This window comes from Falco rusticolus, chromosome 4, assembly GCF_015220075.1.
Source record: "Falco rusticolus isolate bFalRus1 chromosome 4, bFalRus1.pri, whole genome shotgun sequence".
Taxonomy (NCBI): Eukaryota; Metazoa; Chordata; class Aves; order Falconiformes; family Falconidae; genus Falco; species Falco rusticolus.
The window spans coordinates 65379977-65402500 of NC_051190.1; the positions used below are offsets into that span (position 1 = coordinate 65379977).

General features: G+C 40.9%; 1 protein-coding gene across 19 annotated transcripts in view; it reads left to right on the forward strand.

Annotated features, from left to right (window-relative positions):
- The window catches only part of PARD3 (par-3 family cell polarity regulator), a 457718-nt gene that overhangs the window by 18401 nt on the left and 416793 nt on the right, over positions 1-22524 (forward strand). The gene's annotated exons all lie outside the window — the stretch shown is intronic.

Here is a 22524-nt window from a genome sequence, read left to right on the forward strand (position 1 = left end):
GCCTGAGGGAGTGACAGCCCCTCCTGACCATCTGTCAGAGAGGCTCCCTAGATTTGGCTGTGCTGTGGTTTGCACGAGCTCTAGTGAAGTTCAAGCCATTTGTAGGTAAATGCTCTGCTGAGTGATTTCCTTGCTGTTGAGAATGTGCACCGTATTTCCAGTGGGAATATAGAACATGAGTTTTCAGCCTTGTATTTTGTTGAAATGGTTTGTTTTAGGTCTTCAGGAGCAGATTTTGTTTGAACCTTTCGATTGGCGCTGGAGGTCCCTGTGAATCGAATTCTTCTTTGCCTGTGGACACTTGCAGGGTCTGTGTGGTATTTGTCCTTCCTATTCTGAATAAATAGCTTAAACTAAGTATTGTTGATAAGGAAAACTGAAGAGAAAAAGGGTAACGTGGTAAGAGACTACATTTGATCTTGCAGTGGCTTCTCTTCAGATGCAGTCTCACTATCTTTTTTTGAGTTCTGGGTAATCACAGGATTGAATTTAATTAGATTTCAGTTACAGGAACAGAGTCTATAATTAAGGAGTTAAGTGAATGGTCCTGAGGGTCAGGTTACTGACATTTTGAGGAGTTAAAGTGACTCTGCTTAATTTTCGTTAAAAGGTTCAACTTCTATGGGATTTTATTAATTTATTTTGGTATTTTCTTTATTGTCACACTCATACTTACACACACATACAAAGATCCTTCTCAAGCAGAGTTCAGTTGCTGCCTTACCAAGAAAGAATTTGTTTTTTTTCTCAAGAAACCCTGAAGTTTCTAGAATGTGTTTGAGGTGGCCCACTGAAATGTTTGTGAATGATTTCCTCCGATGGAGAGCCTCTGTATGGGTATGATTTCTCTTCAGGGTGGAGGAGTGGTGAAGCATGAAAATGCTTGGTTCTTTCAGTGTCAGCTGTTCCACTTTAAAAAGGTTAGGTTGAGCATACAGTCTGGTTTTGGGGTGATTTGGTGCTACTGGCATCTATTTCTATTAGCCTGCTTCCCCTCATGGGTGAGGATCGACATTTTGGCCTTCTTGCCAGTTCAGGTGATGTGGTCCCTGTGAGAAGGCTGCTTTTCAATTGCTGATAAATTGCATGAGCATAAGGATCCACAGGATGGCTACCTCCTTTCTAGAGAAAGAAATCTACAATGATCTTAAACCAGTAATTTTTCTCCTAAATTTTATTTTCTGCAGTTCTTTTGAATCACTGTTCATGCTTGTGAGCAATGCCCATGCTTTCAGCATCTTTTCTGCTTTGTGCCTGCAAATGTTAAAATTTTCTCTTTGAGAGAAACCCATTCAGTGGTGGATGGAGTCGGTGATTCAGATAGCTGTTTACAAGGGCAACAGAAAAAAACAGAAAATTTGAGCACAATTTTGTGGAGTTTGGCAGTCAGCTTTCACAAAAGAAATGAAGCTTCCTTGGCATTTACAAGCATTGGAGTCTGTAGGCTCTCACAAATGTGCGTCACTTGCTGCTTCAGTAATATGCACCTCTTGAGCAAGTAGGTCAGGGAATGGAGCCGGCTAGCCCTGAGTGTGTGATGAGACATCTAAGAAATCACAGGTCTTGTAACTCACACGTGCTCAAGAGTCAACTCAATGGTTGCTTTAGCACATTTATCTGTTTTGTATTTTAGATTTAGGATCATGAGCAGTGAGTTCTTAAGTATTGCATTTGTATAACCTTCTATACTGACAGCTGTCCTTCAGTACTAGCCATCTCTAGAAACACACTGTATCTCATTGCCTGGAAGCCACCTCAGATATACAAGTTGCCCTTACACATTTGCTGCACGGAGTGCTGTAGTAATGGTAGTAGAATAAGCTTTGAGATAGTTGATTGTAATCAAGTACTGGCATATCTCATGGTCTTTACTGTATATATATTATTCTCCATGATTTAGGTTAAAAATTGTCCATTTGCAGCAGTAAACATGGTTCTGAAGATTAAGCAAAATGTTCATTTTAGCATGGGACATCTTGTATTTCCTGGACTGAGTCTTGTTAGAGAACATCCAGATTCCTCCTGCTATTGCTATTTCACAAAATTATTTCCCCAAAATCACGGTATTTTTTAGTAATCTAAATAAAAAACCCAAACAAACAACCCCAGAACTTTACTATCTTGTGATGTGTAGTAGCTCTTTTTATTTGGTGAAATGATGCCAGACTCCTGGTGGGTGCTTGAACTTACGAAATATAAAACGTGAATCATTGTGAAAGAAACCAAACCAGTATCATTGCTGAGGGTAAATGGACTGCTGGGTAAAGGTGGATCTTTGCAATCGGAAGCCAACAATAAGTGAAAGCGCTTATCAGCTGGCATGGTAACTGAGTCCGGAGCCAGCCCTGTCCGGGTGAGGGAGTGTGTGTAAGCACAGCAAGGCTGTGCTGAGGCTGCAGGTGTGTATTGGGAGAACGTGTTGAATTTACGCACTCGTACCGAGGTGGGAGTGTGCGCCGAGGTGTCCGTGAGAAGGAACAAAAAGGTCACATTGCCTCCAACAGTGAGAAAAAAGATGTTGAATTTTTCATTGAAAAGGCTTGTACTTGTCAGGATTTAGCCACAGAGTGTTCGCCGCATTCTAATGGCAGAATGTAAGAGAGCTGTTGCACATCACTACATCTGCATGCTGCCATCACCAAAATCCGTACCCTTGCTTTGGTTCATATTCCATACTGAGAATTTAAACCCCACTTGGAGGAGTTGGTCTGTGTAACTTTCAGCTTCTCTTGGATAGTTTTAAGCTACTTCTGTAGCATTAAATGCTGTTGCTGTACACAGGGACTCTGCACAAAACTCTAATTGCAGCTCTTATTGATGTTAGAAATCGATACCCTGTCACTGAGAGAGGTTATATTCACCTCCCTCACCCCAGCTAAGTTTGATGGGTGTAGCCTAACTGTTAATCTGCAAGGTTGGTGCCTGCAGCTGGTCTGGGCAGCACTACAGGCTCTGTTTAGAGGCAGCGCAGCAGAGAAATTTTAAGATGTGATTCACCTTGTCCTGAAGTAGCCATGTGAAATAGCTCACTTTTTAGAGTTTGGGAGCTGGCTGCAGCATGCCTGCAATTGCTTAGACACACATACTTCCAGTGCAGACTGTCCAGGTTGCTCCAGTGGATCCCATCCATTATATATGCCCTCTTGTCACAGCTCCCCTTTCACACTAGCATGTGATCTTGTGAGTGGCTGCTTGCTATGTGTAGAAGTACATATATGGAGGGAAAAAACCCCAAGCTACCTCCCTGAAAAATCTCTGCTGCTAACTCATTGTATGGCCATAGGTAGGTTGCGCTTCTTTACTTTGGATAAAAAGATTTCTGCCTTGCAGGAGGTTGTGAGGGCTGGATGATGTTTGCATGAGATTGTACTTCTCAACTCCTTGCTGAAGTACAGACTTCTCTCTGCTCTGGGGGGTACTCAACTCCATGGACCTGAACCATGTCAAGAAAGGCTTCTTTGTGTGCATTCTTGGGAGAAGGGATGGGGACTCTCCAGCTTCTCCTCACTTAAGGCATTTACTCCTATCTCATCAATAATTTAATGAATATTTTTTTTTTTGAGGTCAGCCACTTGTGAATCAATGTTTAGAAAAATCATGCGTATATTTTTCTAAGTATGCTCCGATAAACTTTCCAAACTCAATAGGTGTTAGTTCAGGTTTAAAAAAGCAACATAACCTGTTCATATCTATAATCTAATTTTGTTTTCCCTTTGCTGCTCCCTGGTTGGATAAAACTTGACACTGACTTTGTTAAAAAACTTAGAGGAAATAATTTTAAATGACTTATTTCAACCAAATAATGTACTGAATTGAAATGTGTTTCAATATCTGCATCCCTGCTGTTTCTGCAACTTTGAAACCAGATAGCTAAGTGGTGATTGGATAGGGGCAAATCTTGTACATATGAGATGTGATGAATAAATACTGGGAGCCGTGGAAAAGAGTGCAAGAGAAGTACCAGGGTTGTATAACCACATCTGTGTAGTGAAAAGTGGTGTCAATCAGATACATAGGCATGTTGCAGCAGATCTAGAAGCTGTTTGAAAAGAAATAGGGCAATTGTTCCTTCTACTGTAAACATTTTGTAACTCTAATTAAAAGGTATAAGAAGAAAACAGTTGTTCCTGCAAGTAGGGAGTTGTTATATAGTGTGTTGGGAGAAACAAACTGTATTGTTTTGCAATTTATATAATGTAATTTTAAAAATAAATTTATTCTTAGTAGAATGCCCTTGTAGATGTAGTCAGTGTCAGGTAACCCTAATCTACAGACAACTTCTTACAAAGAAAAGCTGGTCTATGAGGTTGCAGGCTATTACTTGCACTGTTTTAGAGGAAAGTTGAAGCGAACAGCTTGACAGTATTGGTAAATTTGTTAGTAAAACTTTTTACCGTTCTTTATAAGAGTTTAGTAAGGAAATCTTTCATTATATCTATAATATTTTGGCATGAATACTATCACATGTGGTCAGGTTGTCAGTGTACATTGAATTCAAAAGTACCGGGAGGTGAAACACTCATTTGCAGTCTTGAAGTGTAATGTTTTCAGTTCAGGATGGACGGCCATTAGGAGTTTTGTACCACTGCTAGTGTTATTCTGGAACAGAGATTTTTGTCACCCCTATTGTTATAATATCTATTGCTTGCCATTGCTCAGAAAAAATACTGAGAATTGTTTCAGGGCTGCAAAGCTATCCCTTTCTAAGCCTGCACTTCACCACTGAAACTAAGTTTTAACTGCCAGAGCTGTGTTGTGTTGAAGTTAGAGAGTCTAGAAGATGAAAACAGGTTTCTGTTGGTTGCTTTGCAAGCTGTGTCTTCATCTATGTGAGCAATGAAAAACCCTACTGCGACCTGGTGGTGCTTAGCTTAGTGATCATAAAATCTTTTCAGGATGAAGTCTACCTTTTTTTTTTTTTTTTAAATAAATAAAAAAACTCCTCCACAAACCCCACCTTCTTTCTCAGTACTGGGTACTGGTATGTCTATCAGGAAGCTTTCTCTTTCTGTGCTGCTTCTCACCATAATCCTTCATAATCACCCCTCTGTGTATCATTGGTTTATTATTATTATTTTTCCCAGTGTGAGTTCTTTCTGGATGGTATTTAACTATGTGCTTGTCTGTTGGGTTAGCAGATGAAGTGTGTGTGCTGCTGGCCATCGAGCACCTGGGAACAGAGTGGGTATTTTAAAGCAATTCTACTTCTCAGTGCAGATGAGCCCTATGATATTTTTTCTACCTGTTCTTCCTAAATTTCAATTTGGCATTTTCCTGCTTTGTCTTGGTAAACACTGATGCTTATACCTGCATGTACTGAAATTTATGTACAGTATTGTAAATGTGTTGTGAAGCCAGAGGAGCTGCTTACATGATGCTGACAGTGTAGGTTTTTAAACTCAGAGCTGCTCATGTCCTCAAAAAAGATGCTTCACAGCTGGGAAATCTTGTTTCTGTGGATCCAAGCACTGAATTAAAGGTGTCAAATTTGAATTTACAGCATTTTTCCTCTGGGTAGTGTGAACAAATACAAAGTATCATGAATAGGAGTTACCATGAAGCAGTAAATCTGGATGTAGTAAGGTAGTGATCAGGTGCCAGAGAACCCATTGGTATGGCTAAACGCTGTTGAAGGGTGAAACGTGCTTTAGCACCTGCAGTGATCTGTGAAGCAATCCGGATGGTGCGTTGGGGATTCAGGGTAAAAACCAAGTGCCTTGCCAGTGCAGAAAACTTGCCTGGTCAGGCCTTCCTACCGTGAAAGTTCACACCAGGTAAATCCTAAAATTCTGAGTTTAATACTTGCTTCCTTGAAGTTTTTAATTTCTCAGATTATTTGCTTCAGATGTTTGCACAAATTTGAGGTTCTTGGAACTCTTGCTGTGCCAGCATTGCCAGGCCGATACAAGTGGGCTTTGAATGTCTTGAAGTTAATAGTGGTTTAGAATGAAGTATTCAAATTAGCAACTCCCAGCCTTAAACCAGACTGCTCTAAAATCTTTTATGTTCTGCATGGTGGATGTTCAACATAGAATTTATTATGAATTATTTAGGATGTTCCCTCTCATTACCTGCTGTTATCTGAGTGAAAGGAATAATGCTATCTAGCATCGTAAAAATATATACCAGTATCAACACTGGCCAGAAGAAGGAATTCTTCATTCCAGGATAAACTTGCTAGGCGTATCTCTTTCCATTACATTGCACTCAGATGTTGCTTGTTTTACTGTAAGTTAAAAGATTATGGTGGACAAAACAACGTGGGGAAACTCTTAAAAACTGTTAGGAGGAAGGTTGGTGTACAGTTGCCTGCTGTGATCATATACTTCGGCTTTCTCGTTTCCACCATTTCCTCTTAAGAGTGGTCCTCTGCCCTCTAGCCTGGGCTTTGAACTGTGCTTTGAGGAGATTTATAAGAACTTCCAGTGCTTTGTAATATGTGGAGTATACCTTCAGAACTGGTAGGTAGCCAGAGTCAGGAATCCTCCTTTTAGCATTTTTGGTTGGTGCTTTTTTTTTTTTTGGATACCATCACTGGCAGTGAAATCAATAGCAGGTCCAGGCTCTATGCAGTTGTCATTCCAAGGGTGTTTTTTGATATAAAACCATGAAATGTGGATTTTTCACCTACTCCAGGAGCCTATTGCAGGCTGAGATGCTGACTCTCGTAGAAGTGCTTCCCTCCTCTGTACAAGGGACTTGGGGAGGGAGCCTGTGCATGGCTTTTCCCGCGGTGCTGCAGGGACTTTGCTTGCAGGGGGGACAGAGGCTTCTGCTGAGAACGGGTTGCAGCCAAAATGGAAGAAGCTTTTTTTTTGGGGATGAGGTAAGCAAGTGATCTCTCTAGGAGAAGTTTTGGAAAATGTCAGCAGCAGCAGGAATGGGGAAGAACCTGATGAGCAAGTAGGGTAGCTCCCAAATGGAGAAGGGTAGGATGTTGTAGCCAGAGGCAAGCAATAATAAGGCCAAGAAGGATAATCATCCTTCCGGTAATGCCTGTGCTGCACAGGGAGGAAGGTTCAGTTATGGCCCTGCCAGCAATACTTTGAAGTGGACCAGAAACTCCTGTAGCCTTTGGACAAAATTTGTGAGGAAAAAAGTTGTGAAAGAATTTTTTTGCTTAGAAGTTGATTGGGCTGTGGGGGAGAGGAAGGGAAAGCAGTCCACCTGCAAGGAGCAGGACCAAGGAAGCATTTGTGCTGTGTATGAAAAAAGCAGACAGGAAGGGCAGTGTTTGAAAATTGCAAGTTTGGGTGTAATCATGGGAGAGCTGGAGGAAAGCAAAAGTTGCTTGGGTGTACACCAGGGTGACTTGGAGTTAAAGTCAACATGTGGTCAACTTAACATCCTCTTTAAGCTTGCGCAGGGGTTACCATGCTGATGCTGCCATCACTGTGGACAGCTCAAAAGAATCACCCAACCCAGAAAGCCAACTCCCACTAAGACCGACTGTCCTTCCCTGCAGCCAGCTTTTTGTTTCATGTGGTTCACATTCTAGTAGTTAGGGCATTAATAACAACAAATGTATGCAGGCAATATCTTTAAATAATTGCACACTTTCCCCCCCTCTCATGTTTAATAGAAATACTTGATATTAATTTTCCTCTTCACAAAGGGAAAACCAGGGCAGCACGGTGTTGGATACTGTGCACCTACAAATCCCAGTGTGAAATCAGCAGGAGGAATATGGAGAGGCTTTTCCAGGTCTGAGCTGTGAGTTATCCACCTATAATTACTTTAAGAAACATTGGACCTGGAGTAAAAATTCCTGCTTTTTGGCCATTGTTGTCTTCTGCCTCTCTGCAGCACAGAAACTTCTCCTCCCATCATTTATGCTCATGTCTACTCCTTTATGAATTACTGGCATGTTCTCTTGTTAATTCTTTGATGACAAAAAGAAGCTTGTATCTCATTTCAGTAGATAGCAGTTTCCCTGGGGTGACTTATCTCATTGCTTTTGCATTGCTGCATTGTCTTGGCTTCCATGATCTCTGCTTCTTGCTTTTTAAGTCAATTTAAAAATAAAATAATGAAGGACAGAGACAAAATGTTTTGTTCTGCTACAGGCGTTATGTTACTTGAATGATACAGCTGAGAACAGAAGGAGAAAGGCTGGAGGCATCTGCTTTTAAGGAAGGAGCAGAAGGGTTAAAAATAGGACTGATAAAGGATAATAAATAGAATGGATATAATCCAAGTGATGTAGAAGATGGACATGTCTACTTTGGGGAGGAGATGCTCTTACAATGATGACAGCACAGCAAACTGATCACAAGCTTTGATTGTGAGTGGTGGTGGTGATTTTACTGAAGTTGAGTTAGTCAGCATGCATCCTTGGCTTTGCTGTTGAGCTGCTGTGGGAGGGAGGGAGGGATGGGCTGGAGCCTCACCATTAAGCAAGATAGGGATGGTGAGGTAAATGAGGAACAGAAAGACCTGAGTTAAGTGAATCTGCTCATCTTGACTTGTGTCTTTGTGCTGTGTTAGGATGTGGAAGTCCTGTATTTGAGAGACACACTATTTCATAATAGTGTGACCAAACTACTAAAGAAACTCTAGAGCGGTAGATGGTAGGGCACATACGTATTGATGTTTTTCATCTTTAACTGAAATTTCTGAGCTCTGTCTCTAAGAATTGAACTCTGTCCCAAAGTAAGGTATCTGGAGGCAGAAGATGAGACACTGAGATGTGCTGCTGCAGAAACCAGGCTCTTCCACTGGGGTTTGTTTATGCCACTGCCTACCAACCTCAAGAAACGACACCAAAACGTGTCATTGCTGGATCAGAAAATAGGTCTGCTGTGATGTAAAAATCTGCTGGTTTTCCTGGTGGGTCGGTACCAGTCTCTGCAGCAGATATCTAGTAGCATGGTTGCCCCTCTCAAAGGGAAGAAATGGGGTTTCATTGCGCTGTCCCACTGAAATGCGTACACAGTGTCTGGAGGGTGGAGGCTCTCCCATCCTGCCCTGGTATTGTCATGCTTTGCCTTCCTCTCAATTGATTGCTCAATTTATTAACATACCCACAAATTTATTCATTTATTTATTTATCAGCAGAGTGTGAACAATTATATTTCATTTCACTGTTACTTTTTTTGGAGGCAGCCTTGCTATTTGTTAAGTCACCTATAGGGTTTTCTGCTGTTGATGAAAAATTTCAAGTTCAAGATCTTGCTAATGAAATATTTTAGTATAAAAGCAACTGTTGTTGTAAACATGAAAAAGACTTTTTCTGGTGTGACTTTTCGTTTTTTCCAGTGAAGCTGTAAATTCTGTAGTAGCCTTCGGTTATGGGGAGATTGCTATTTCAACTAATAAAAAACTTCGGGAGATACTTCTGAAAATAAACAAAAATTGGTATATCCTTTCCATGGAGTAGTAAGGTTTGTTTTACTGAAGTTGTATTGTGTGCCAAAATTTGCAGGTAATTTCAGAAGCCTATTTAAAATCTGTTGAGGCAGATGTTGATAGCATTAAGGTTACGCTTGTGTGTGTTTCATTGCTTTGTTATATGCATCTTGATTGAGAGGCCTGTGTCTGCAGCCTTGTGTGTCCTACTGTACTGCTGGTTTCTGTTAACTACTCCTGAAACAGGTTGTGAAGAAACTTGTAGTGACCGACAAAGAACTGTATTGCAAAGCAGATGCCTTTAGAGGTTCCTGTCTACTGAGGAAGCTCAGTAAGTGGTGCGTTGTCTTCTCTGGGGCCCTGTGCACACTCAGGTGGTCTTTGCTTTAGCAGTGGCCCCTCTGGCCTCCCTGGGCACGGTGTGTTGGTTCGTTCGTCGTGGCCCCAGCAGCGCTCCTTTATTTTTTGCCCTGTCCCGGACTGCAGCCCTGTCTGTTCTCCCCACTCCACCATTCTGAGCTGCTCTGTTGGAAGGCTTCAGAGTGTCGCCACCCTGCTTGTGTTTGCAGGTGTGTTTGATGTTTGGTGCCCAGAGCAGCTTCTTGCATGTCTGTGCTCCCCTAAGTCATGGGCAGCACTGAAGAGTATTGGTGTTTGCAGCAGGTGGTATAGGTGCTCATTTAAAGTTTGTCATGTGTTGTGAGCATCGCATGCGCTTTTTCACTGGTACCATATCTGTTTAGTAAACGTAGCCATTTAGGTAACAGAGATGTGCAGCATTTATAAGAATGCCTAATATTGGAAGCTTTTGTAAGCTTATGGAAAGCACAAGATTTAATGAAAAATTACTTTTTCTGTGATGTTTTACTTATACTGCAAAATTCTTCTCATTTGAGGTTATAAAAATGAGAGTATTGCTCCAGATTTTCCAGTAGCGGTATTCCCATCAGATGCTTTCACAACAGAAGGCACTAAGCGTCCTGCCCGTTTCATTAGAACAGAGTTCTCTAGAGTTCTTGAGAGGCAATTCTTACTATATTTGTACAGCATTATGCTAAATGTACTTTGAAATGAAAAGCAGGTATTCCCATGTCTACTGCTCAAGCTCTGTTCTCACTGAGGAATTAAGTTTTTCTTCTAAATCTTCTGACACTTGAGGATAGCTGTGAAGTTAAAATAATAATAAAAATATGTTTAAAAGAAACACAATAAAAAACAACACCCAAAAGCAAAACCAAAAACCCCAAGCATGCATTCCCCATACCTTCCTCTACTCTCTCTACTTGCACTGTATCCATCCATCCCCTCCCACGCACCACCCCCCCCCCCCCCCCCCCCCCGTAAGGGAGGCATGTTCTTGGGAGGCAGTAAAGGGGAGACTTGCTCACAGTTTTTCTTCCAGATTTTAAAAATACAAACTTCTTTCAGTCAAAAAAACAGTGAAATAAATATAATAATGAAGAAAAATTGTTTGCATGTACTTAAGTTTGCTAGCAAGTGAATAGTGTGTTCTTAATGGAGGCAGAAATCTGCAGAAAATGGAAGAGAGTGCAGAATATACGTGGCTGCTGCAGAGCAGTTTTTTGCAGCACATTGTAGAGGGTTTCTGGCACCAGTTCTGGACAATGGTCAGTGTTTCGGAGTGAGCTTCCTTTCTTAAAGCTCTGCACTTTGAAATGATACACTGGTGAGTACAAATGTGCACTGAGGGACACCAGGAAGGGAAGTCTGAGCCCACTTAAGTGGAATGCATATCATTGATTCCTGCAAGAAGAATTGATTAATCGTAAGCGTTTAAAAAAAAAATAAAAAAAAGCTAAGCTTGTTTAAAATGCAAGCTAGTGAAAACAAACCTGAGTTAGGATGCAGTACAAGGCCTGTAAATGTAACAGTATGATATGTGGATGCACCAGGATTTTAATTAAAGGCATAATTTTATCCTAAAGAAAACACCCGTGGGGAACAGAAGGAAATATGAAGAACAGAGGTAGCACTTGGCTGTTGCCTATCTTTATATTTCCTTTACTTGTCCATGCTGTCATACTTGAAACTGCACTTGCAGTGAGGTGTTTGTATTCACAGTCCAGCGTCTCTGGACTGTGGATATTTACTGGGGTTTTATTTACGCCTGTAGTAAGCTCTGTTTACTTCTGGTTTGTAAGTTCTAGATACAAGAAACAGAATGAGATATCCAGGCTGGTTATTTAAAAATATACACATTAAAAAAAGTACCAAAAATCTGCAGAAGTTTTTAAGACCAGAAACCCGTAATGCCAGAAGCTAAAGCACAGGCTGGGTGTTTGTGCGTGTGCTTCTCGCGGAGGAGGGCAGTGCCTTGGCCCTGCAGGTTCCCTGTTCATTTTGAGTGGCCAGACTGGGATGAAATCTGTGAAATACTACTGAAGGCAAAGTCTAGTTTGTTATAAAATAGGATTTTCTTTGTCTTACCCAGTGAACTTGGCTAATTGAGGAAGCTAGCTTACATTCATGTTGGTTTTTTTGTCATTTTTGTCGTGGTTTCCGTGTTACATGATGTAACAGCTAAATTCTTGGGTATGGAACAGTTTTCTTCGCTGTGCAGCAGTAGCTGCATTTTAATGCACCAATAGCTACATTTCTCTGGCTAACCTTTGTTATTTTAAAGACTCCAATAAATCAGATATTCTTTTGGTAAGCATTTTCAGAACATAATTATCTTTAAAATTTGTGTACACAGAGAAAGCCACATTAATAATACTTTAAGAGTTGGAGCAAAGCAGACAAAATGTTTTTATTTGCTTTGTCCACAGATTCACTTCCCATCATTGCGGAGTACTTGCTTAATTTCCTTTGAAATCTTAATTTGATGGGTCCTGTCATTTGACTGTCCATTTCAGTTTAAAACAAAAACATCGTTTTCTAGAAGAGGCTACTATTTCTGCTTTTGTTACATTTTTGTTTATTATTTAAGATATTGCAATATCAACAAAGTAAGTAAGTTACCAGAGCAGGATAGTGTTCTCCTGCAAGGTTTCTTGCAAAATGTGTAGTTGTTTGTTTTGGGTGTTTTTTGTGTTTGGTTTTTTTTTTGTGTGTAATGCCTGTTTGCCAGATGACCAAGGTTTCATCACAGCTGGTCAGAACATTTGAAGGGCTCTGCGTGAAGTGACAGAGATGCTGGAGCCCTTTGGTATGTATGTGGTGAATGCCCAAAGGCTGCTGCAGGTGTGACTGGCTTGGGCATGTGGTGTTGGCAGGAGAGGGAACATTGGAACTCGGGTGGTTGGGGGGTGTTTTGTCTTAAGGATCATTGAAATAATGGGGTGGACATCATCACTGGCTGGTCTTCCTTAACCCTGCCTAGGCGGACTGCCTTTCCCCTCTGCATTTCTTACTTTCCAGTATGATATGTAAGGAGCTGGTTGTGGATTCATGTTGCAAGCCTCAACAGTGCATTTTATTGGGAATGACTCCTGTTGGGAAGGACTCTGGTGAGTGGTGGGGATGCAGTGTCTAAAAATGGCTGCTCAGTAGCAGCATAGTATTTGGGCAGTGTATTTCTGAACATATTGAAGACCATTTGTGGCCTGGTGATCTATGGTCACCTGGTTTATGGTGGCTGTGGCATATGGGTTTGTTCTTCCCCCACAGACAGGTAGTATGCATCCATGATTTCTGCTGTGGTGACTTTTCCTTGGTCTGCATGGTTGTACGCCTTGCGTGGTAGAGGGCTTGGAAAACCCTATGTAACTTAGACTTTTTTTTTTTTTTCAATGGGAGAGAGGAGGAAGTTGGGAAGGATCTTGTTACCCTTTGCCAACCTACAGTGAAATTGCCTGCTGAGCTTCCTGTCGTCCCTTGTATGTTTTGTGATAGCCCATGGCAGAATGGAGGAGGCCTCTGTGCCTTATTGCTTTTGTTTACCTGAGGTCCCAGGGCGCTGGCTTCGGCGGGAGGAATAGCAGTTACCATCCAGCAGACTGAGGGCTATTGGTACTGTTGGACAAAGTGCCAGTTGGTTGAATTTGAGGCTACTTGATAGCTGTTAAAGCCAACCTGAGTCGTTGCTACTGCCGGTGTCACTTTCCCTGGTGTGCGTCGCTTTGCCGCACAGGCAGCATTTGGGAGCCACTCACCTGCAGGGCATGTGAAAACCAAGTGAGGAGACAAGAAACAGCAAAAAGACAGACCCAGGTCGTACTGAGGGGATGTAGGAGCAGAGCTGGGGGAGGCCTGAGGACACGGGCTTTCTTAATGTGCTTGTATTCCCAGGGGCCCCTGTCACAGCACCCCTAGGGGTAGGCTGCGTTGGCTATGGGTCAGCGTTAGGTGTCTGGAGAGCCATGTCTCATCCAGTGGGATCTCTGGGTTGTGATCTGAGCCTTGCTGATGCCATATTATCCTGAGGGGAATGTACTTTCCTGTCCGGTACATCCACCTCCCCTCCATCCCCTCTGGCTTGGGGCAGCCCTGTTGCAGCTCCTCTTCCCCATCCCTGCAGTCACTGTGCTGCCTGCTCCAGGAGGCCAGGCCAGGCTGCCGCTTGTGGTGGGGCATGAATAAATTACCCCAAGTGTGTCAGCATTAGCATTTTGTTTTGAAGACTGACAGGTAACTACTGCGTTCTTAAGTGTGCCTCTGTTCTCCCTTCTGCTTTCCAAAAGTAGCCAGGAAAAAAAATCTTTATCATGAATTACAAAATAATCTGTCTATTGTTTTTTTTTTAAAAAAAAAACAAAACATTTTCCAGTATTAATTCAACCACAGTAATCAAGATGCTTTTATCAGCATAAGCAGGAACAGAATAAGCAACAAAAATGTATATAAAGAAAAACGAACATGTGGGTAGCTTGGACCTTTGCAGTGACGTTTTTCCAGGGGCAGGCAGTACTGTTGTGGTGGGGAACATCACATATGACCTCCAATTGTTTCTGTCCTGCATTGGGTTATAATACTACACTGAAATTCCTTAATTTATCCCTGCTGTCCCCAAAGTCATGTGCGATATGTCCGAATTTCCTGTTAGGTGTCCTCTCATGTAAACAGAATCTGCTTTCATTTGGTGAAGGAGGGGGGAGTCATATAAACTAATGAGCTTGCTGTTATATAGACATTTTACGTATAATGACATGCTTTCATTACTTACTCAAATGTGCCAACTGCCATGTATCACACTGCAATACCTGCTTTATAGCAGAATGATAATTTTCCTCTTTACTCATCCCATGGGTTAGGAATCAAATGTACTTCTGAAGTTTGTATATTTACTTTGCTTCCTGAGTGCTTCTTGTGTACTTAAAGTTCAAAATTTTTGCAAATGTTAGTTAACATTGGCCCATTGTAAGGACATACCATGCAAGAATTTCGCTAGAATAAAACATAGAATCATAGAATTGTTTAGGTTGGAAAAGACCTTTAAGATCATCAAGTCCCACCATTAAGCACCCTCCTTGTCTACGTCTCCGGACCCCAGGGACTTCTGGCAGGAGAAGGGAATACAGGAGGTTTCCCTTCATGTTAGGTCTCAACCAGCAGGTTTATATACAGATAATGTTTTTTTAATTTCATTTTGTTTGTGCCAGAGAAGAGATTCTTCCTCCTCTAAAGTTCGTAGGCTGTACCTCTGTGGCAAGTTAAAGTGCTTTCTGAGGGTGAGCAAGAAGAACAATGCAGTTGTGCTATATAGCTGTCTTGGAAGAAATGGAGTCTCGATGTCCACCATCACTGCCTGAGCCTGACAAAACATTCCTGTGGCATGTGTATATGGCTTTTTGGGCAAACAGTAAACAGGAGTTTAATGTGGTGCTCAAGCACAGGCAGAATCTCTCTGGAGCTGAGGGTATTTCTCATGACTTCAGTGCCATTTGTGCCAGACCAATTATGTGGTTACACATTTATCTTGGCCTCTCAGGACAGTCTCTTGGCTTTAGCCTGTAATCAAAAGAGAATGTAAGAAACAGAAGTTTTGGGTAACCTTTCTCTTTTGCCTTTAAGATTTGAAACAGACTTATGCAGGCAGAAGTATTCTAAAACTAAATACAAGCTAATTGCACAAAACCCTACAGTTATCTCCTCTGTGTCTGAACTGCACTGTGGAAATTTTAGCTGTGAGTTAAGTCCAAAAACAAACTGTATTTTCCAGAGTTTGGCTGAAATGATGGTGAGTTTTTCTTTAAAGGACAGATATCTGTTAGTAATGACTACTTCTGTTGGGACCCCATTTTCCTTCCTCTTCTTCCTGTGACTTTTCTGTACTGTGCTTGAAGGTGCTTCTGCGCATCTTGAAAAGTTGGCTGAACATCACCCACTGAACTGCATCCTCTGCCCTCCTTCCTGGTTGCCCCAGCTAACCTATGGCTCATCCATAGAATTTAGGCTCTTAAGGCTTCTTGGTGTGGGACAAACCCCCCAGGTTTTGAAGGGGCTGCAATGGCACTGGTTTGTGTAATGTCCCCAAACTCTACTACTGCTGGGTAGGGTATACTAATGTTTATTTCTCATCTGAAGCCTCTTTTGTTTTCTTCTTTTGGCTTCAGAGGCAGCCAGGGGAGCAAATAAAGAGAGAAGCGAGGGGAGAGAGCCCGTCTGCCATGCAATGCAAGCAGTGTAACAGGCATGAAGGCTGTACTTCAGCCCCATCAGAGGTGACGAGAGGTGTTTCTCATTTCATTGAGCTTGCACCAAAAGCGGCTATGGATATGCCTGTTCTAAAATTAAAAGTAGCTAACTTTGTATTGACAGGTTATGGGCACCTCTTACTTGTGGGACACCCCTGTCCACATGCAATCTGACCTGGAAATAATTAAATGAATTTTAGGAAATTCAGTCAGGTAGGTCAGTATAGTTTCAAGTAGATCAGCTATGAGCTGTAAGTTTTTCCAGGCAGATGGTCCATCTCTGGGAAAGCAGGACTCTGGTTCCCACTGAAATCTCTAGCTACTGTGGCAACGTCAGTAATAAGCTGTGAGTGGAGGAAGAGGGGGACATCTCACTGAGCTTCTCCTCTGCATCACCACAACGTCATGGGCAGCGCTGCCAGCACTGCCCATGCTGCTGCTCAGCTGCAGTTCTGCTGCCTCCACCTTTGAGCTGAGCTGGGTGTGCTCTGGGCACCCCACCTTAACTCTGTTTCAGTTAAACATTTTCAGTAAGCACCTATAGCCTCGCGTGTTTTTAATGCACACAAAAAAGGTGAGCTCAGAGTAAAGGTTTGCAGTTAAATGTCTTTGGATTTTGAGGTTTGACAGTCCTAAAGCGAAAGTAATTGGGAATTTTTTTTTATCCTTTTTGATCAAGATGGTGCTATGAATCAAAATACAGGCATCTTTCTCATTTGTGACCAAGGTCCAAATTTTGCATCCTGAATAATTCTGTACAGAGTAACATATGCAGACATAATTACTTATGGAACTATTTCTGATGTATGTCATTGATATATTGATCTTAATTGTTGCAGTGTAACCTTGGTCTTTTGAGCACATGTGAGTATGAAAGCTTAAGCACTTTTTTGTTTGTTTGTTTGGAAGAGTAGCTATTTTGAAGACATGCTCTTTTCCCGGTGGAACTTGAAAGAGATGTGTAGCTTATCAAAGGCCATGTGGTGGACTACTAATACTTTCAAGGAAGTATTTTCTTTTAAAATTTCTTTAAAATGTTTATAAATGAGTCATCCAGCTAAGATTGATTTTAAAATTTAAAGTACAAGAATTTTTATTACATTTAATGTGTTATGAGGGTATAAGTAATTTTAAAATATCAGTGTGCTAAATTCAAATTGGTTTGTTTCATGTTACAATATATGGCTTGTTCTGGATTAATAAATAGCATAAACATGTCTGCTTTTACTCTTATTTACAGACCAGTGCAGAGAACAGCTTGAGTATGTTCTATCGTATGTAAAATGAGATTATACTTCTCATAGGAAGCATGAAAAATTCCAGAGAGAATATATATTCCTTCCCCCTGTCTTTATAATTTAGGAGAATGTTTGACTATCACAGTATTATGTTTGATCTTATCTGATATACTCAGTCTGAAAAGAATGTTTTGTATGAGCTTGAGAGGTCTGAAAGTTTTGAGTCCAAGACTGTTTTTTTTTTTTTTTCCCTAAAACTAAGTAAATTTTGAAACCACTGTGGTTTTAAGTAATAGAACTAGCTAGGGAATTAATTTTCTGTTGTATGAAAATAAGTCAGTTTTTTACGGCATTTCAATGCAAGAGGCAGCTTTTGTAAAAACTATTTCCTAAAATACATGAGAGGGCTGTCTCGGAGATGGAGTCTCTGTGGGGCAGGATGCCTAGCTGGGAAGTAGGAGGTTCACCCAGCAAGCTCACACTCTGCAGAGCATTCCACGGAGCCTCATCTCTTTCAACTCAGATGTCAGATGTCTTAATCACTGACACTGGTGTATATCCTAGAAAATGAAAGCTTTACAAAACCTGACTTTTTTACTTCAAATTTGGTTTTCAAGAAGCTTGCATTTAAGAAAACTTTCTCCTATGGGTGAGGATTCCTAGTAACTCTAAGCTGTCTAAAATATTTCTCTTCTTTCAAATGGCGAAATTTTACTTTATTGCTAATTTTCGTGTTGTACAGAAAGGGAACTGCATTCCTAGGGTAACAACCTGCATGCTGTGTAAAAGAACAGCGTGAAATGAAATCAGCCTTTTAGAAAATAGGAAGGATTGAACAGGTACAAGCGAAATAAAATGTTATTAGGGCTGAATTTTACTGCTCAGTGCAAACCTGATGAAATCTGTGCATGTGAACTGGAACAGAAGTTTGGCCTAGCTGAGGGTGTTACTGTGACTCACTGTGTGATTCACAACAGCCGAGTGAGTGTAATCCCTCCTGCGCTGCTGTGCGTGTGCTCTGCTTGTGTCCCCCCACCCACTTTATGGCCATGCGATCTATTACATCTACTCGTATAAACAGTCTGGTTTTTAAATTGAGGGCTAAATGAATAAGTTTCTTGCCTCTCCCTTTTCTTCAGCACTGGTGCACAAAAATCCAGCAAAACTTTGATTTTCTTCCCCTCCTCCCTTAAGTTTTGAAGGGGTATGGGGCTGTGAGTAGGAAATGCTGCCTACTTCGAAGATAGCAAAGGCCCCTGGCCAGCTTTATCTGTAGCTTGCAGCCGGTAGATCTTGCTCCGTGTCTTACCAAAGAAAGAAAGTTCATGACCTCTCCACTATATATAGACTAGAATCTTCCCTGGGAATTCTTGCAGCAGCCTGTCTGCTACAGCCATGGAGCAGCTCAGTCCCCAGCTGGCGATCTAGGTGTTGTGTATAACCGACTTGTGTGTGCAGTTGGTTTGTCCCACGTGTGCTGGGGCTTTAGTCTGCACACCGTTGCGAGTAACTTGCCTGTAGGAAAAAGCATGTAAAAGCAGCTGGAAGACTTTCTGCTGAGTTGAAGAATTCTCCACTAGAAAGCAAGCCCCCTGTTCCTAGAGAAAAACTGCATGTTCTGGCTTTTGAAAATGATTTTCTTTTACTAAATATTTTCATTTGTGTAAGCATACATAATTCTTTTTCTGAATCAAAACAGAGCGTGAGAGAAAGGTGAGAATCAAAATACAAAAATCTTCTGTGGTAGATTCCCTCTTTAAGAACAGTATTCTTGGCTTTTAGAACCGGAGAGTGGGTTTTATATACAAGAGAGAGAGAGTGTGTGTGTGTATGTATACACACACAAGGCTGTTATTTTGATGCTCGCAAGCTTCTGCCAGTCCAGACATCTTGCTATTTAAAAAAATGAGGGATTTTTTTTTTTTTATCCCAGCTGTTGCAGCTTTCATTGTATTTTTACCAGTGCTGTTGCTACTAATGTAGAAGAGAAGAGGCAAAACAAAGGCCTGTTTGTTGCTAGAGGGGAAAACTTGCAAAATTAAATCAATTAATTTGAAGTGTTTTGCGAAAATACGTGAATGGAGGCTTGTGCTTAGATGAAATGGTTTAAAACGTTGGTTAGCTTGATGCCGTACTGGCTCCAGAGCTGTTAGTGTATTCTGTCTAAAACACACACTAAAACAGACAGAAAGATGTGATATTTTAATCTATTTCTATTTACCATGTTCTTTTCTTTTTGCTCTACTATGTTACAGAAAAGCAAGCAGGTTTTTTTTTTTTTTTTTTTTTTTTTTTTTTTAAGTGTAGCCTAAAACAGTCTTTATGTGCATAACAGCATAATTTATGTACTGATCATTCAAAGGTAACAAGAGATGCTAGCACCTTCTTCTGTCTCTATTTTGGTGGGGCACCAATTGGAGAGTTGTCAGGTGAATAATATAAACGTGTTTTCTGGGCAAAGAATATCTGTTTGTTTCTAAGAACCTGTTGGTTGTCTTTTTTTGTTCGTTTGTTTGGGTTTTTTTTCTACAGCTTATTTGGCACAGTTTGCTGCTTGTTCTTCTTGGTCTCAAATATACAGTATTTGTTTTAAAGGAGTTGGGTACAGAAAATAGAAGTTGCAGTACTTCAAAACATACTACTTTTCTGTGAGCATATGTGCTGGACATAAATGAATAATACTGTTTTTTAAAACATGCTTTTTGTTTTTAACCAGTCCTATGTGAAATTTATTTTTGCCATTAGTTGTGAAGAATTCTCAGATTCTGTATATATATGTGTCTGTGTATATATATGTAATATAATTACACTGTTACATTGAAAACATTTTCAGTAAAGTCAGTTTCTCAAAGCACATGAAGAACTAGAAATGAGGTTTCAAACTCAGGTTTGTCCAAGAGGTGGATACTCTCTAATTTGTGTAACAGAAGAGGAGAAATATAATTACCTGGGTTTTACAGGCCTTGAAGGTATAATTCTAGATGGAATATTATGGTGCATTTGAGTGTATTTCTAACATTGTTACTCTGCATGCAATTGCAATAATTTCTCTGTATCTTCTGCCAAGGTTGACTTTGTTACGAAGATGGGAATTTCTAGTTTAGACCACATTGTAAGTTGTGTCTGAGAACACTGAAGTGTCATATCATTCTTACATGAATCAAAACCTCTGGAGATACAAACTGCGGTGCCCGGAGCTTGAAAAATTAGGCAGTTTTTACAATTTGCTATACGATATACCCAAAGCTCAGTTGAGAAGACTTGAAGGTTTATCTTTTGTTCAAAACAGGGCTTGGCATTGCTTCACTGGTTTTCATGGTTATTTTTTGTTGCTTTCTTTTCTGGTCAGGAAGACTAGCTGGTTTTGCTTCTCTCTTAATAAAGTCTTCTGCTTTAATTTTGACGAGTGCAGACATGCTGTTTGAGATTTAAGCAATTTTGAAAGATGTGTAATGGGTTAGAGTTCAGTGTACTGCTTGCTGTTAGCTGCTCGCTGTCGCTGGAGGTGACAAGGGAGAAGATAACTAAGGAAGTGAAAGGAGGTTTTCAATGCTAACCCCTGTCCTCCTGCATTAGTGGATTTATTTTCAGGGCTTACCTTGGCAAGCTTAGCTTATGTTGATGGGCACTAATGCAGCTAGGTCTGTGAGGGTATTGCAGTGTCAGTTTGGAAGGAATACTGGTGTTGTAAATGCAAGAGGTGTGCTCTTAAATAATTTTTTCCCAATAGTTATCTGTGTTTGCTTTAACATTTTGGAAATGCTTTCTGTTTCCCCTGCTGGCCAGGTATGGAAGTGATGATGAGCCATAAGTAAAAGTGGGTAATGGAGAAGAGTGGGTTTCGAGAAGCCAGAGGAAGAGGGAAGGTTGCAGTGTACCTGTCAGCCATGGGGGACAGGTGGTTATTGGTATTTATACCAAAGTCCGAAACTGGAAATGAGATTGCGGGAGGAGTTTGGAAATGAAGAGAGTCACTGGGAAGGAGAGGGTTCAGGGCAAGGAGAGGAGTTAAGATTTTCCTGTTATGGGCTCTCATCACTACCCAAAAGTGTGGGAGTGGGGTTCTGGTTTGTTCTGGTTAAGGTGGGGCTAACCTCAAGCCTAGACCAGACCTGAGCTTACTTACTGATTTGAAAAGGAGGATTATTGCAGATTTACAATGAGGAACTGTAACTGATGACCTCTGAACAAAACATGGTTGTAAACTGAAATAGCAAGAGAGGTAAAATGCGGAGTTGGTAGCACTCAGCGTTAATTCTGTATTTTCCTGGTCAGGTATCTAGCCTGCTATGGTGCTAACTGCATTTAATCTTAAACATGGCCTTGCAGCATGGTCAGACAGTAGGAGTATAGCCATGGCAAACCTAAGGTTACCTCAGGATCTATTTTTTAAAAAACGTCTTTATCTTTAGAAGTTATGAATACATTTGAAAACAAAACAAATAATTCTTGAGACTGCGATTTTTAGGACTCGGGTTTTAAAGCACCATAATGTGAAGTGCTGCGTTACAGTTCCTGCTCTGGATTAGCAGCAATCAGAACCCTGAATCCAAAGAGATCAACAGATCTGTTTTTTATTTAACCTTGTAAAATAATCATGATTATAGTAGTTGAGTTTATATAGTGATTGTTCTTAAAATTTCAGAAAAACCCTGGGCTTGTTTAGAAATGAGTGACGACACGCTTAAATCAGTACCACAAGAAGGTATTGAAATTATACTGCTTCAAAAAGGTTGGGCAGTTTGGAAAAATAATAGCTAAATATTGTTGCTAAAAATGGTTCCCCAGAGATGAAGATAAGGCCTGTTTTGGTTAAAATATCTTGAAAAGTATGTAACAGAGAAATTAACACGCTACTATGATTATTTCCACATTGCTTTTGCAGATGCTAACTGGAAACCAATTTTCCTTGGTGGGTTTGACCCAGAGGCACCTCTGTGTGTGTGCAGAGGCGTATGTTAAACAAAGTTATGTATGTTCCACAGGTGCCTGATCCTTACGGGTGAGATTGGTGGTGTGCAGGGTTCCTCTGGTTTCATGTCAGCCTGTTTAGGCAATGTGGAAAGCTTTTTGTATGAGCTAAAATGCAGACACAGATGTGGAGAAAAAAAATGAAAGGAATATACTTGTAGTCCTGGGAACAGTTTTATAGGGCACAGTGGAAACTCCTGAACCTTTCAGTCCCCCACTCACTATTAGCAGGATTTTCCTACAACACAAATCAGTAGAAATGCTCCTCATATCTCTTCTGGGTTCTAGGACCCAGTGTTGATCTGTAGGTGTTTTTCAGCACGTTTGCCACTTTATTTGTGCCATATACCAGCTTGATGCAACAGATGCAA